Source organism: Elephas maximus, chromosome X, assembly GCF_024166365.1.
Source record: "Elephas maximus indicus isolate mEleMax1 chromosome X, mEleMax1 primary haplotype, whole genome shotgun sequence".
In the NCBI taxonomy this organism is placed as follows: domain Eukaryota; kingdom Metazoa; phylum Chordata; class Mammalia; order Proboscidea; family Elephantidae; genus Elephas; species Elephas maximus.
The window spans coordinates 58473788-58489079 of NC_064846.1; the positions used below are offsets into that span (position 1 = coordinate 58473788).

Here is a 15292-nt window from a genome sequence, read left to right on the forward strand (position 1 = left end):
ATAGCTTCTTTCTTTTTTTGTTTTGATATACCCAAAGTGGTTGCTTGAGTGAGCTAGGTTGATTATTTTTGCCTTTGGAGCTCTGGTGTCCTGTCCCCAGCTGGCTAGATTTGGTATCAGGTATATCAGTCTAGGAGTCCATTCAGTTTTATTGTATGAATTCAGCTCAGGTTTCCAGGTAGTTGATCATCAAGTGTGTGGTACAGGCTGTGCCCTACAGTCTTAGAGGGGCAGGGGTGATTGGCATATATACCGGTATCTGATTGCAGCAGGGGGTCATGCTCTGAGGAAGGCAGGGTGCTGAGAACTGACCCCCAAGTGTCTCTGAGGAGAATGCATCTCTGTTCTCTAGAGTGTGCTGGTGGGTGGGTTCTGCAGAGGGACATGGGCACCCAAATTTTTTGGTTGCAAGGACTGGGAGGTATCAGTTATCTTTGGACCCCTGTCATGGGTTGCTGGGTGACCTGAGTGGAGCTACCAGTCCTGAGGTCCCTGATGTGGGTAGGTAAGGACACTTTTAATAGGCAAAGCGGTGTCAAACATCAAGCACCCACCTCTCCACTGCACAGCTGAAACAGTTGTAGTCTGCCAACAAGGGCCTATTCTCCTGAAACAGGCCCACACAGGTCCATGCAGAAGGGAAAGGTGCTCAACGTCCATGGATTGTTTATGCCTAGACAGGAGCCGCTTCTGTCCTGAGCTGTCCTGGTTAATGGAGCTAGCAAATTATGTTTTCCCCACAGTTGCAAATTTTTTCCTTCCCCAAGGGTGGGAGGATGGGTCTAGGTGCTCGCCAGGGTCTATCTCAGGCCCAGGGATTGAGTCACTGAAGCCTGCTTGAGGGTGGGGGGGGGGCACGGTAAAATATATGCAAGTACTTAGCTTTTGCCAAGAACGCCATTTTCCTCAGGTTCTGGAGGTGTGAGTGGGCTGTGTGGCTGGCTGTTTCTCCCTGAGGAAACTGTGACCGAACACTAGTACCAGCCCGCCACAGCTCGGGGAATGTTGACTGAGGGCTTCCCACGATTCAGGTCTGGTAACTCCTCTCTACTTCTGAATGGTCTCTTCCTCCCCCTGCCCCTCAGTTTGTTGTCTAAGCTTGTCTTTGATGCTCAGGGCTCCCAGATTGTCGCAAATATACTCTTTCACTTGTTTTTGAGGGTCTTTGTTGTAAAGAGGGCTCGCCGGAAGCTTCTGTCTATTCCGCCATCTTGGCTCTTCCTTTAATTCTGTACTAACTTTTTAATGAGGAGCTAGTTTGCTCTGTAAACCTTGATCTAAAGTACAGTAAAAAAAGAAAAAAAAAACTCTAGCTAGAATTAAGCCATATTTTTCTAATTGTATAGTTTTGCCTTTTAATTTCACAGTTAATCTTTGGTCTTTGGTGGCACAGTGGTTAAGAGCTACAGCTGCTAAGCAAAAGGTTGGCAATTCGAATCCATCGGCTGCTCCTTGGAAACCCTATAAGGCCATTCTGCTCTGTTCTATAGGGTTGCTTTGAGTTGGAATTGACTCGATGGCAACAGGTCTTTTTTTTTTTACTTTAGTTTTAAAATTATTTAAACAATATTGAAAGAACATTTAAATCTCATTTGTTTTTATTGGCTATGTTAAAAAATAATACCTAATAATTGTTACTGTTTTGGTAATGACTTACTTTATTTGAAAGAACAATACAAATCAAAGGACTTAAGTGAATGTTTGGCATTATTTATAGAAAAGTTAAAGGTAAGCTCAACATGCTTGAACTGTCTTCTTGGCCATGGAAGTTACCCTTGTGGCTATGTGGCTAAAGCTTGGCTCTCTTGATCCCTGTCTTCCAGGGTGTGCTTGGTAAAAAGATAGTCTGCCAGGCCACCTTCCAGTCCCCTATCTTGTACAAGTTGGTTAAGTAGTCACCCAATTCTTTGATGGATTTCACCTGCTCATTCGGGTAACGTATCTTGGTGAAGTCACACAAATGGGGGCTATTTTTGTCAGTGGCCAGTATGTGCAGTTCCAGTGGTGACTGATTCGTGCATTTTTCCAAGTGTAAAGCACACTCAGTTGCAGTCAGCCTACTCTCCTAGTCATCACGGTCTTGTTTCTGGATATGCTGAAGGAAGATTCTTCCTCTTTATTGGTTCTGCAGCTTTGTCAGTTTTTTGGCATCTTCCCTATCCTTACGAGATTGGTGAAGAAAATATTTGGCAAAAGCCTTCAAAGCCACATCATCCGGTCAAAGTAGTAAGTTATGGACAGATAGACCTAGGCAGTTTAGAGCTTCAGGATAATCTGGTGGTTGATGGTGGCCTCCGAGTCCTGGTTGTACTTCTCATGCACCTATGAGGAGGACGCAGCTGGCTGTGGGGAGGCATTGGAGGCTGCCCAGTACTTGAGTGGCAGCTGGGTGCCATGGGTGGTTGGAAGGCACTGTGAGGAGATGGCAAGGGCTGGCTTTGAGTGGCAGGCCTGGTCAAGCACCAAGTCCCTCTAAGCGCTTTTGAAGCAGGGAATCTCAGCGACTCTCTGCAAAGAATGTCTGACCCTTAAAAATTTTTGAGCTCTCACTTGTGGATAACTCACAGTTCAGCATAATGGTTAAGAGTATGGATTATTGAGTCAGGCTAGCCTGGGATTAATTCCTGGCTATACTAGTTATTGGAAACCCTGGTGGCATAGTGGTTAAGTGCTACAGCTGCTAAACAAGAGGCCGGCCATTCGAATCCTCCAGGTGCTCCTTGGAAACTCTGTGGGGCAGTTCTACTCTGTCCTATAGGGTTGCTATGAGTCAGAATCGACTCTACGGCAGTGGTTTTTTTTTATACTAGTTATTGGATATGTGACTTGAACAAGTTTCTTATGACTCTGTTCCTCAGTTTCCTTATCTGTAAAATGGGTATAAGAACAGTATTTACTTTATAGGATTGTTTTGAGGGGCAAATGTGATATATAAATCACACAGAATATACCCAGACCACGATAGGCACACTATAAGTTTGAGTATTATTGTTATGTGCCAGACATTGCTAAATCCTAAAAATACCTCCCCCACACATCTGGCACATCCAATTTGTTTTTTTCCTTTCTTTCAAGTTTTTTTTAGTGATCTTTTGCTTTCTTCATGTATCATGTCTTTGATGTCATTCCACAACTCGTCTGGTCTTCAGTCATTAGTGTTCGATGCATCAAATCTATTTCCTTTTAAATCATGCTTTAGATAAAGGTTTACAGAGCAAATTGGTTTCTCGTTAAACAATTTATACACATATTGTTTTGCAACACTAGTTGCCAACCCCACGATGTGTCAACACTATACCCTTCTTGACGTTGAGTTCCCCATAATCAGCTTTACTGTCCCCTCCTCGCCCCTGGGCTGGAGTGCCCATTTAGTTTCATGTGCCTGTCTAATATTTGGCTGAAGGGTGAGCCTCAGGAATGACTTCAGTACTGAGTTAAAAGGGTGTCTGGGGGCCTTATTCTCGAAATTTCTCCAGTCTGTCAGAGCAGTAAGTCTGGTCTTTTTTTGTGAGTTAGAATTTTGTCCTACATTTTTCTCCAGCTTTGTCCAGGACCCTCCATTTTGATTCCTGTCAGAGCAGTTGGTGGTGGTAGCCGGGTGCCATCTAGTTGTAAAAGGACTCAGTCTGGTGGAGGGTATGGTAGTTGTGGTCCATTAATCCTTAGGACTAGTCTTTCCCTTGTGTCTTTGGTTTTCTTCATTCTCCCTTGCTTCAGATGGAGTGGGACAAGTGGAGTATCTTAGATGGCAGTTCACAAAACTTTTAAGACCCCAGACACTACTCACTAAAGTAGGATGTAGAACATTTTCTTTATAAACTAGGTTATGCCAGTTGAGTTAGATGTCCCTCTAGACCATGGTCCCCAGCCTTCAGCCCCGTAATTCAGTTTCTCAGGGAGTATTGATGTGTTTATGAAGCTTCCATGGCCTGTGTCAAATCTATTCTTGAGATGGTCTATAAATTCAAGTGAGATGTACTCAAGGTTGTATCTTGGCTCTCCTGAGCTTGCTTTAATTTTCTTTAGCTTCAATTTGAACTTAAATGAGCAATTGATGGTCTGTTTCACAGTTAGCACTGGCCTTGTTCTGACTGATGATATTGAGTTTCTCCACTGTTTCTTTCCACAGATGTAGTCGATTCGATTCCTGTGTATTCCGTCTGGTGAGGTCCACGTGTATAGTCACTGTTTATGTTGGTGCAAACAGGTATTTGCAATGAAGAAGTCATTGGTCTTGCAAAATTCTATCATGTGATCTCTGGTGTCCTTTCTATTACCAAGGTCATATTTTTCAACTACTGATCCTTCTTTGTTTCCAACTTTCACCTTCCAATCACCAGTAATTAGCAATGCATCTTGATTGCATGTTTGATCAATTTCAGACTGCAGAATTTGGTTAAAATATTCACTTTCTTCCTCTTTGTCATTAGTTGTGCATAAATTTGAATAGTAGTCATATTAACTGGTCTTCATTGTAGGCATGTGCTTATTATCCTATCACTGACAGCATCGTACTTCGGGATAGACCTTGAAATGTTGTTTTTTATGATGAATGTAATTTGTCATTTCTGGCATAGTAAACCATATGATTGTCTGATTCAAAATGGTCAAAGCAGTCCATTTCAGCTCACTAATGCCTGTTGTTGTTGTTAGGTGCCATTGAGTGGGTTCTGACTCATAGAAACCCTATGTACAACAGAACGAAACACTGTCCAGTCCTGTACCATACTCACAGTCATTGTTTTGCTTGAGCCCATTGTTGCAGCTATTGTGTCAATCCATCTATCTATTTATCTGTCTGTTTTCTTCTGTCCATCTATCTACCTACCCATCTAAGTTTTATTTGTTTAAATATTTTATTGTGTTTTCCGTGAGAGTTTACACAGCAAATGAGTTTCCCATTTAACAATTTCTACACAAATTATTCCGTGGCATTGGTTACATATTTCAAAATGTGTCAAAATTCCCATTAATTTTATTCTGGTTACCCCATTTCCAGTAATCTAGTTTCCCTGCCCACTTATCTTCTTATCTTTGCTTTGGAGTTATTGTTGACCATTTGGTCTCATATAGATGATTTTTTGAAAAGAGTGCAGTACTCATGGGTTATATTCTTTAAGAGCCACTTTGTTATTTAGCTAAAAGGTAGCCTCCGGGGATAGGTTCAGTTTAAAGTCTAAAGGGTATCTCAGGGTGATAGTCTCGGGGAGTTCCCAAGCATCAAGTGGTCCAGCAAGTCTGGACTTTTTAAGAATTTGAGTTCTGTTCCACATTTGTTTCCCATTCTGTTAAGATCCACCTATTGTTGCCCTAACCAGAATGGTTGGTAGTGGTAGCATAACACCATCTAGTTCTGATCTCAGGGTAGATGAGGCCATGGTTCATGTAGACTATTTGTCCTGTAGACTATTTTCTTCTTTGAGTCTTTCTCTTTTGCTCCAGATGAGTAGAGACCAGTAGTTGTATCTTAGATGGCTGCTCACAAACTTTTAAGACTCTAGACACTACTTACCAAACTAGGATGTAGAACATAAACTTTATGATATCGATTGACTGAGTCATTCCATAAGACTATGGTTCTAAGTCCTCAAACCCAGACAACTAAATTCGCAAGGTGTTTTAGTTATGTCTAAGAAGTATCTGTAACAGTGCCCCCTGTGTGGTTTTTTATATATATGAATATATATGCATGTATACACACACATGTATATATAGATAACCATACACATATATGCATATATGCATAGATATGTAACCACACACATTTTTTGGTTGTTGGTGTTATCGCAAAATTATATATGTCCCTTACCAAAAATGGAAACTGTGGTGGTATAGTGGTTAAGAGCTACCGCTGCTAATCAAAAGGTCAGCAGTTCAAATCTACCAGGTACTCCTTGGGAACTCTATGGGGCAGTTTTACTCTGACTTGTAGCATCGCTATGAGTCAAAATTGACTTGACAGCAATGGGTTTGGTTTGATTTGGGTTACCAAAAATGTCTTTTTCTCTTGTGTATTTCTTAGTGGCATCATTTACCTTGGTCAAGCTCTTTGCACTTCACCCACATTGAGTGTTACCTTTCCCATCTCCTAAAACAATAAGTGTCTACTATCTAGGATGTAACACCGCCTCCCCCCATGCATCTCTGGTAACCACCAATAAACGTTGATCTTTGTATATATACCTATTCCTGTCTTATAAAAGTGCGGTTATTCAATGTTTGTCCTTTTGTGACTGACTTATTTCACTCTGCATAATATCCTACAGATTCATCCATGTTATGTTTCTAGAACTCATCATAATTCCTTATGGCTGGGTAGTACTCCATTGTATGTATGTGCCACATTTTATTTATCCATTCATCCGTTGATGGGCACTTAGGTTTCTTCCATCTTTTGGCTATTGTGAATAGTGCTGCAATGAATGTAGGTATGTGTATGTCTGTTCATGTCTCTTTTATTAGATTTCTGGGGTATATACCTATGAGTGGGAATATTGGATCATAAGTCATTTCTATTTCTAGTTTATTGAGGAAGTGCCATATTGTTTTCCAAAGTGGTTGTACCATTTCACAATCCCATCAGCAGTGGGTAAGAGTTCCATTCTCCCTACATCCTCACCAGTATTGGTTGTTGTTTTTGTTTTTAATCAGTGCCATTTCTGCGGGTGTGAGATGGTATCCCATGGTAGTTTTGATTTGCATCTCTACTTTACTGGCTAGTGACCATGAGCATTTTTTCATGTCTTTATTGGTCACTTGGCCTGCTTGGTGAAGTATCTATTCACGTCCTTTGCCCATTTTTTAATAGAATTGTTTTTCTTTCTGTTTTGAGTTTTGGAATGTACCAAGTATGAATCCAGGAAAATTGGAAATCGTCAAAAATGAAATGGAGCACATAAACATTGATATCCTAGGCATTAGTGGACTGAAATGGACTGGTATTGGCCATTTTGAATCAGATAATCATATAATCTACTATGCTGGGAATGACAACTTGAAGAGGAATGGTGTTGCATGCATCATCAAAAAGAACTTTTCAAGATCTATCCTGAAGTGCAACACTGTCAGTGATAGGATAATATCCACACACCTACAAGGAAGACCAGTTAATACGACTATTATTCAAATGTACGCACCAACCACTAGGGCCAAAGATGAAGAAATAGAAGATTTGTATCAGCTGCTGCAGTCTGAAATTGATTGAACATGCAATCAAGATGCATTGATAATTACTGGTGATTGGAATGTGAAAGTTGGAAACAACGAAAAAGGATCAGTAGTTGGAAAATATGGCCTTGGTGACAGAAACAATGCCAGAAATTGAATGATGGAATTTGAAAGACCAACGACTTCCTCATTGCAAATAACTTCTTTCACCAACATAAATGGTGACTATACACGTGGACCTTGCCAGATGAAACACACAGAAATCAAATTATCTACGTCTAAAGAGACGATGGAAAACTCAATATCATCAGTCAGAACAAGGCCAGGGGCCGACTGTGGAACCGATCATCAATTGCTCATATGCAAGTTCAAGCTGAAACTGAAGAAAATCAGAGCAAGTCCACGAGAGCCAAAATATGACCTTGAGTATATCCCACCTGAATTTAGAGACCATCTGAAGAATAGATTTGACGCATTGGACACTAGTGAACGAGGACCAGATGAGTTGTGGAATGACATCAAGGACATCATCCATGAAGAACGCAAGAGGTCATTGAAAAGACAGGAAAGAAAAAAAAGACCAAGATGGATGTCAGAGGAGACTCTGAAACTTGCTCTTGAGTGTCGAGCAGCTACAGCCAAAGGAAGAATTGATGAAGTAAAAGAACTGAACAGAAGATTTCAAAGGGCTTCTAGAGAAGACAAAGTAAAATATTATAATGACATGTGCAAAGAGCTGGAAATGGAAAACCAAAAGGGAAGAACACGCTCGGCGTTTCTCAAGCTGAAAGAACTGAAGAAAAATCTAAGCCTCGAGTTGCAATAGTGAAGGATTCTATGGGGAAAATATTAAATGATGCAGGAAGCATCAAAAGAAGGTGGAAGGAATACACAGAGTCATTATACCAAAAAGAATTAGTCGATGTTCAACCATTTCAAGAGGTGGAATATGATCAGGAACCGATGGTACTGAAGGAAGAAGTCCAAGCTGCTCTCAAGGAATTGGTGAAAAACATGGCTCCAGGAATTGATGGAATATCAATTGAGATATTTCAACAAACAGATGCAGCGCTGGAGGTGCTCACTCGTCTATGGCAAGAAATATGGAAGACAGCTTCCTGGCCAACTGACTGGAAGAGATCCATATTTATGCCTATTCCCAAGAAAGGTGATCCAAACGAATGTGGAAATTATAGAACAATATCATTAATATCACATGCAAGCAAAATTTTGCTGAAGAGGAGGTGGAACCAGGGATATCATTGCTGATGTCAGGTGGATCCTGGCTGAAAGCAGAGAATACCGAAAGGATGTTTACCTGTGTTTCATTGACTATGCAAAGGCGTTCGACTGTGTGGATCATAACGAATTATGGATAACATTGTGAAGAATGGGAATTCCAGAACACCGAATTGTGCTCTTGAGGAACCGTTACATAGATCAAGAGGCAGTTGTTTGCACAGGACAAGGGGATACTGATTGGTTTAAAGTCAGGAAATGTATGCATCCTGGTTGTATTCTTTCACCATACCTATTCAATCTGTATGCTGAGCAAAGAATATGAGAAGCCAGACTATATGAAAGAGAACAGGGCATCAGGATTGGAGGAAGACTCATTAACAACCTGCGTTATGCAGATGACACAACCTTGCTTGCTGAAAGTGAAGAGGACTTGAAGCACTTACCAATGAAGATCAAAGACCACAGCCTTCAGTATGGATTGCACCTCAACATAAAGAAAACCAAAATCCTCACAGCTGGACCAATGAGCACCATCATGATAAATGGAGAAAAGATTGAAGTTGTCAAGGATTTCATTTTACTTGGATCCATAATCAATGCCCATGGAAGCAGCAGTCAAGAAATCAAAAGACGCATTGCTTTGGGTAAAAGTGCTGCAAAGGTCCTCTTCAAAGTGTTGAAGAGCAAAGATGTCACCTTGAAGACTAAGGTGCGCCTGACCCAAGCCGTGGTATTTTCAATCGCATCATATGCATGTGAAAGCTGGACGCTGAATAAGACCGAAGAAGAACTGATGCCTTTGAATTGTGGTGTTGGCGGAGAATATTAAATATACCATGGACTACCCAAAGAATGAACAAATCTGTCTTAGAAGAAGTACAGCCAGAATGCTCCTTAGAAGCAAGGATGGTGAGACTGCATCTTACATACTCTGGATGTGTTGTTGGGAGGGATCAGTCCCTGGAGAAGGACATCATGCTTGGCAGAGTGCAGAGTCACTGGAAAAGAGGAAGACCCTCAACGAGGTGGATTCACACAGTGGCTGCAGCAATGAGCTTAAGCTTAACAACAATTGTGAGGATGGCGCAGGACCGGGCAGTGTTTCATTCTGTTGTGCATAGGGTAGCTATGGGTCGGAACCGACTTGACGGCACCTAACAACAACATATATTTTAGAGGTTACACCCTCATTGGATATGTCATTCCTGAAGACTTTTTCAGTCTGTAAGTTGTCTTTTCACTCTTTTGAAAAAGTGTTTTTGATGAGCTTAAGTATTTAATTTTTATGAGCTCCCAGTTATGTAATTTGTCTCTGCTGTTTGTGCATTTGCAGTTGTCTTTGAAAATCTATTTTTGACAAAAATTGGGTCACATAGTTTTGTCCCTATGTTATCTTCTAGGAACTTTATACTTTTAGGTCTTTGATCCATTTTGAGTTAGTTTTTGTGTACGGTATGAGACGTGGATCCTGTTTCATTTTTCTGCAAATGAATATCTCGTTTTCTCAGCACTATTTTCTAAAGGGACTGTTTCTTCCCCATTGAATGGACTTTGACACTTTGTCTAAAATCTGTTGTTCATGGATGGATTCATTCCTGAGTTCTGAATTATTTTCCACTGGTCTATATGTCTGTGATTGAAACAATACTAGGCCATCTTGATTACTGCGACTGTATAGTGTGTTTTGAGATTGAGGAGTGTGAGCTCTCCTACTTTGTTTTCCTTCAATATTGCTTTGACTATTTGGAGCCTCTTACAATTCCATATAAAGGTGGTGATTAGTTTTTTCGTTTCAGTAAAGAATGTTGTTGGAATTTGGGTTGGAATTACATTGTAGATCGCTTTGGGTAGTATTGACATTTTCACAGCGTTAAGCCTACCAGTTCTGAGCATGGAATGTTCTTCCGTTTATGTAGGTCTCTTTTAGTCTCTTGTAGTGTTTTTTTTTTTTTTTTTTTTTTTTTTTTTTGTGGGTTTAGTGTTTTATAGGTTTCATTGCATAGGTCTTTTGCATCCCTGGTTAGGGTTATTCCTAGGTATTTTATCTTTTGGGGGGCTATTGTAAGTGATACTGTTTTCTTGATTTCCTTTTCAGAGTACTCCTTGTTAGTGTAGAGGAACTCCACTGATTTTTGTGTGTTCATCTTATACTCTGCAACTTTGCTGAATTCTTCTATTAGATCCAGTAACTTCCTTGTGGAATCTCTAGGGTTTTCTATGTGTGGAATCATTTCATCTATGAAAAGAGGTAGTTTTACTTCTTCCTTTCCAATTTGGATTCCCTTTATTTCCCTTTCTTGCCTTATTGCTCTGGCTAAGACTTCCAGTACAATATTGAATAAAAGTGGTGATAATGGGCATCCTTGTGTCATTCCCATTCCCAAGGGGAAATCTCTCAGTCTTTCTCGAGAATAATGTTGGCTGTTAGTTTTGTATATATGCCCTTAATTATGTTGAGAAATTTCCCTCTGTTCATATTTTACTGAGAGTTGTTATCAGGAAAGGCATTGGATTTTATTAAATGCCTTTTCTGTATCAGCTGAGATGATCAGGTGATTCTTGTCCTTTGTTTCACTTATGTGGTGAATTACATTGATTTCCAATGCTGAATCACCAGTGCAATCCTGGTATGAATCCCACTTGATCGTGATGTATGATTTTCTTACTATGCTGTTGAATTCTGTTTGCTAGAATTTTGTTGAAAATATTTTGTGGCTGTATTCATGAGGGATATTGGTCTGTAATTTTCTTTTTTTGTTATGTCTTTACCTGGTTTTAGTATTAGAGTGATGCTGGCTTCATTGAATAAGTTAGGGAGTGTTCCTCCCTCTTCTATGTTTTGGAAGAGTGTGAATAGAATTAATATCAATTCTTTTCTGAATGTTCTGTAAAATTCCCCAGTAAAACCATCTTATCTGGAGAATTTTTTTTGGCTGGAGGTTTCTTTACGACGTCTTCAATCTCTTCTGTTTAGATTTACCCCTATTTGTGTTAGCTTAGGTAGGTAGTGTGTTTCTAGGAATTCGTCCGTTTCTTCTAGCTTTTCAAATTTGTTACAGTACCATTTTTGTAGTATTCTATTATGGTATTCCTTGTCTCAGCTGGATCTCTTGTAATGTCTCCAGTTTCATTTCTTATTTTGGTTATTTTTATCTTTTTTTTTCCTTTGTCATTTTAGCCAGTGGTTTGTCTATTTTATTGATCCTTTTAAAGAACTGACTTACAGTCTTTTGACTCTTTCTATTGTTTTTCTGTTCTCTATTTAATTTATTTCTGCTCTGATCTTTATTATTCCCTTTCTTTTGGTAGCTTTGGTCTTCTTTTGTTTTTCCTTTTATATTTGGTCAAGTTGTTGGGTTGAGTTATTGCTTTTGGACCTTTTTTTCTTTTTTTATTAACTTCTATTGAGCTTCAAGTGAACGTTTACAAATCAAGTCAGACTGTCACATATAAGTTTATATACACCTTACTCCGTACACCCACTTGCTCGCCCCCTAATGAGTCAGCCCTTCCAGTCTCTCCTTTTGTGACAATTTTGCCAGCTTCCAACTCTCTCTGTCCTCCCATCCCCCCTCCAGAGAGGAGATGCCAACACAGTCTCAAGTGTCCACCTGATATAATTAGCTCACTCTTCATCAGCATCTCTCTCCTACCCACTGTCCAGTCCCTTTCAAGTCTGATGAGCTGTCTTCGGGAATGGTTCCTGTCCTGTGCCAACAGAAGGTTTGGGGACCATGACCACCGGGATTCCTCTAGTCTCAGTCAGACCATTAAGTATGGTCTTTTTATGAGAATTTGGGGTCTGCATCCCACTGATCTCCTGCTCCCTCAGGGGTTCTCTGTTGTGCTCCCTGTCAGGGCAGTCATCGATTGTGGCCGGGCACCAACTAGTTCTTCTGGTCTCAGGATGATGTAGGTCTCTGGTTCATGTGGCCCTTTCTGTCTCTTGGGCTCTTAGTTATCATGTGAGCTTGGTGTTCTTCATTCTCCTTTGATCCAGGTGGGTTGAGACCAATCGATGCATCTTAGATGGCCGCTTGTTAGCATTTAAGACCCCAGACGCCACATTTCAAAGTGGGATGCAGAATGTTTTCATAATAGAATTATTTTGCCAATTGACTTAGAAGTCCCCTTAAACCATGGTCCCCAAACCCCCGCCCTTGCTCCGCTGACCTTTGAAGCATTCAGTTTATCCCGGAAACTTCTTTGCTTTTGGTCCAGTCCAATTGAGCTGACCTTCCATGTATTGAGTATTGTCCTTCCCTTCACTTAAAACAGTTCTTATCTACTAATTAATCAGTAAAAAACCCTCTCCCACCCTCCCTCCCTCCTCCCCTCATAACCACAAAAGTATGTGTTCGTCTCAGTTTATACTATTTCTCAAGATCTTATAATAGTGGTCTTATACAATATTTGTCCTTTTGCCTCTGACTAATTTCGCTCAGCATAATGCCTTCCAGGTTCCTCCATGTTATGAAATGTTTCACAGATTCGTCACTGTTCTTTATCGATGCATAGTATTCCATTGTGTGAATATACCACAATTTATTTAACCATTCATCCGTTGATGGACACCTTGGTTGCTTCCAGCTTTTTGCTATTGTAAACAGAGCTGCAATAAACATGGGTGTGCATATATCTGTTTGTGTGAAGGCTCTTATTTCTCTAGGGTATATTCCAAGGAGTGGGATTTCTGGGTTGTATGGTAGTTCTATTTCTAACTGTTTAAGATAACGCCAGATGGATTTCCAAAGTGGTTGTACCATTTTACATTCCCACCAGCAGTGTATAAGAGTTCCAATCTCTCCGCAGCCTCTCCAACATTTATTATTTTGTGTTTTTTGGATTAATGCCAGCCTTGTTGGAGTGAGATGGAATCTCATCGCAGTTTTCACTTGCATTTCTCTAATGGCTAATGATCGAGAGCATTTTCTCATGTATCTTTTTTTCTTTTTTAATGTATGCATTCATTGTTATGAATTTACCTCTGAGCACTGCTTTTCTTGTGTCTCAAAGGTTGTAGTATGCTGTGTTCTCATTCTCGTTTGATTCTAAGTAGTTTTTTTATTTCACTTTTGATTTCTTCTATGACCCAGTAGGTGTTTTTTTTTTTTTTTTTAGGAATGTGGTGTTTAGTTTCCATTTTGGTGGGTATTTATTTATTTTTCCTTATTCTTCCTGCTATTGATTTCTAGTTTCATACTGTTATGGTCAGAGAGGATGCTTCGTATGACTTCAATCTTTTTAAATTTATTGAGGTTTGCTTTGTGGCCTAAAATATGGTCTATTTTGGAGAATGTTCAATGTGTATTGGAGAAAAATGTGTATTGTTCTGCTGTTGGGTGGTGTGTTCTATTTATTTCTGTGAGGTCCAGTTGCTTAATAGCGTTATTCAGATATTCTGTATCCTTACCGTTTTTCTTTCTAGTTGTTCTGTCATTGAAAGTGTTGTATTAAAATTTCCTACTATTGTTGTAGATCTGTCTGTTTCTCTTCTTTTCTGTTAGCGTTTGCTGTATAAATTTTGGTGCTATGATATTGGGTGCATAAATATTTATAATTGTTATGTCTTCTTGGTGAATTGGCCATTTTATCATTATACAATATTCATCTTTGTGTCTTATAATGGATTTTGAGTTAAAGTCTATTTTGTTAGATATTAATATTGCCACTCCTGCTCTTGTTTGGTTACTGTTTGCTTGGTATATTTTTTCCATTCTTTGATTTTTAATCTATCTATGTTTTGTGTCTAAGATGTATCTCTTGTAGATAATGTATTGACTAGTCATTTTTTAAAACCATTCTGCCACTCTCTGTCTTGATTTGTGCATTTAATGCATTTACATTCAGTGTGATTTATCAATAGGTAAGAATTTACTGCAGCCATTTTGTTATACTTTTTTGTGGTGTTAATGGTTTTTTGTTCTCTTTTTTCCTGTGCTTAGTTCCTTTTGTATATGGATTTTCTTTTTCTTTCATTTATTATTGCTGTTTTTGTGTTTACTGAGTCTTTTTTATTTTCTTCTTTGTTTTGATGGGTAGATTTATTATTTTTCTTTGTGGTTACCATGAAGTTTACATTTAACACCCTACATTTAAAACCATCTATTATATCTTGAAATTGCCTTAACTACCTCACCATATGGAAGTTCTATAGTTACACCATTCATTTCCCTTTTTGTTTTAGCGTTGTCATTGATTATATCTTTGTTTCTCATAATCCCTGTACAGGTTTCCCCTGATAGTCAAAGGTAGAGCATTCCTATGAAACCTTTCATAAGATGAATGGCATAGAGTGAAGAAGTGATTTATATGGGAAATTTTTTTGAGCATTCAAAGGCCCAGAAAATAACTTACAATTATACCAAATAATACATAAAATTCAAGCAAGAGCTGTAGAGGATGTTTCCAGTGGGGCGGGCAGCCTGGTCAGAAAGCCCAGCAGCTCCTCCCCCAATGCCACCATCTCCTCCTCACCTTCGTCCATTGCTACCCCCCTCCTCTTCCTCCACCTCCTCATCCTCCAACGGTGTTGGAGAGGTGGCAGTAGCTGCTGCCCCCTTGCTCGATGGCCTCTGGGTATGCTCCATTAGTCTCTGGACAGCCTGCCCCCTGGCCCTGCCGACATGGACCACAACCTGGACCTGCTACACTCTTTTGGTACATTGCACTTTGAGCTCCCAGACTACTGTACCTCCGATGTTACCGAGATATCGTTGAGAACTGGTGCCTTTCTAGCATCACTGACCTGGTTTTCACATATTGAGGCCACCATCAGTGGGGTGCGCGTGCTCCCAAACCAGCAGTTTACATATAGGAATGCTATTGTTACTTTTCAGTTTTTTGTAAAAGCAAAAATCCTCTTCCTGTGTTTCTCGGTTAG

General features: G+C 39.9%; 1 pseudogene; it reads right to left on the reverse strand.

The window, feature by feature from the left end:
- Positions 1-1781: 1781 nt before the first annotated feature.
- LOC126068718 (ferritin heavy chain-like) lies at positions 1782-14999 on the reverse strand (annotated as a pseudogene).
- Positions 15000-15292: the final 293 nt, after the last annotated feature.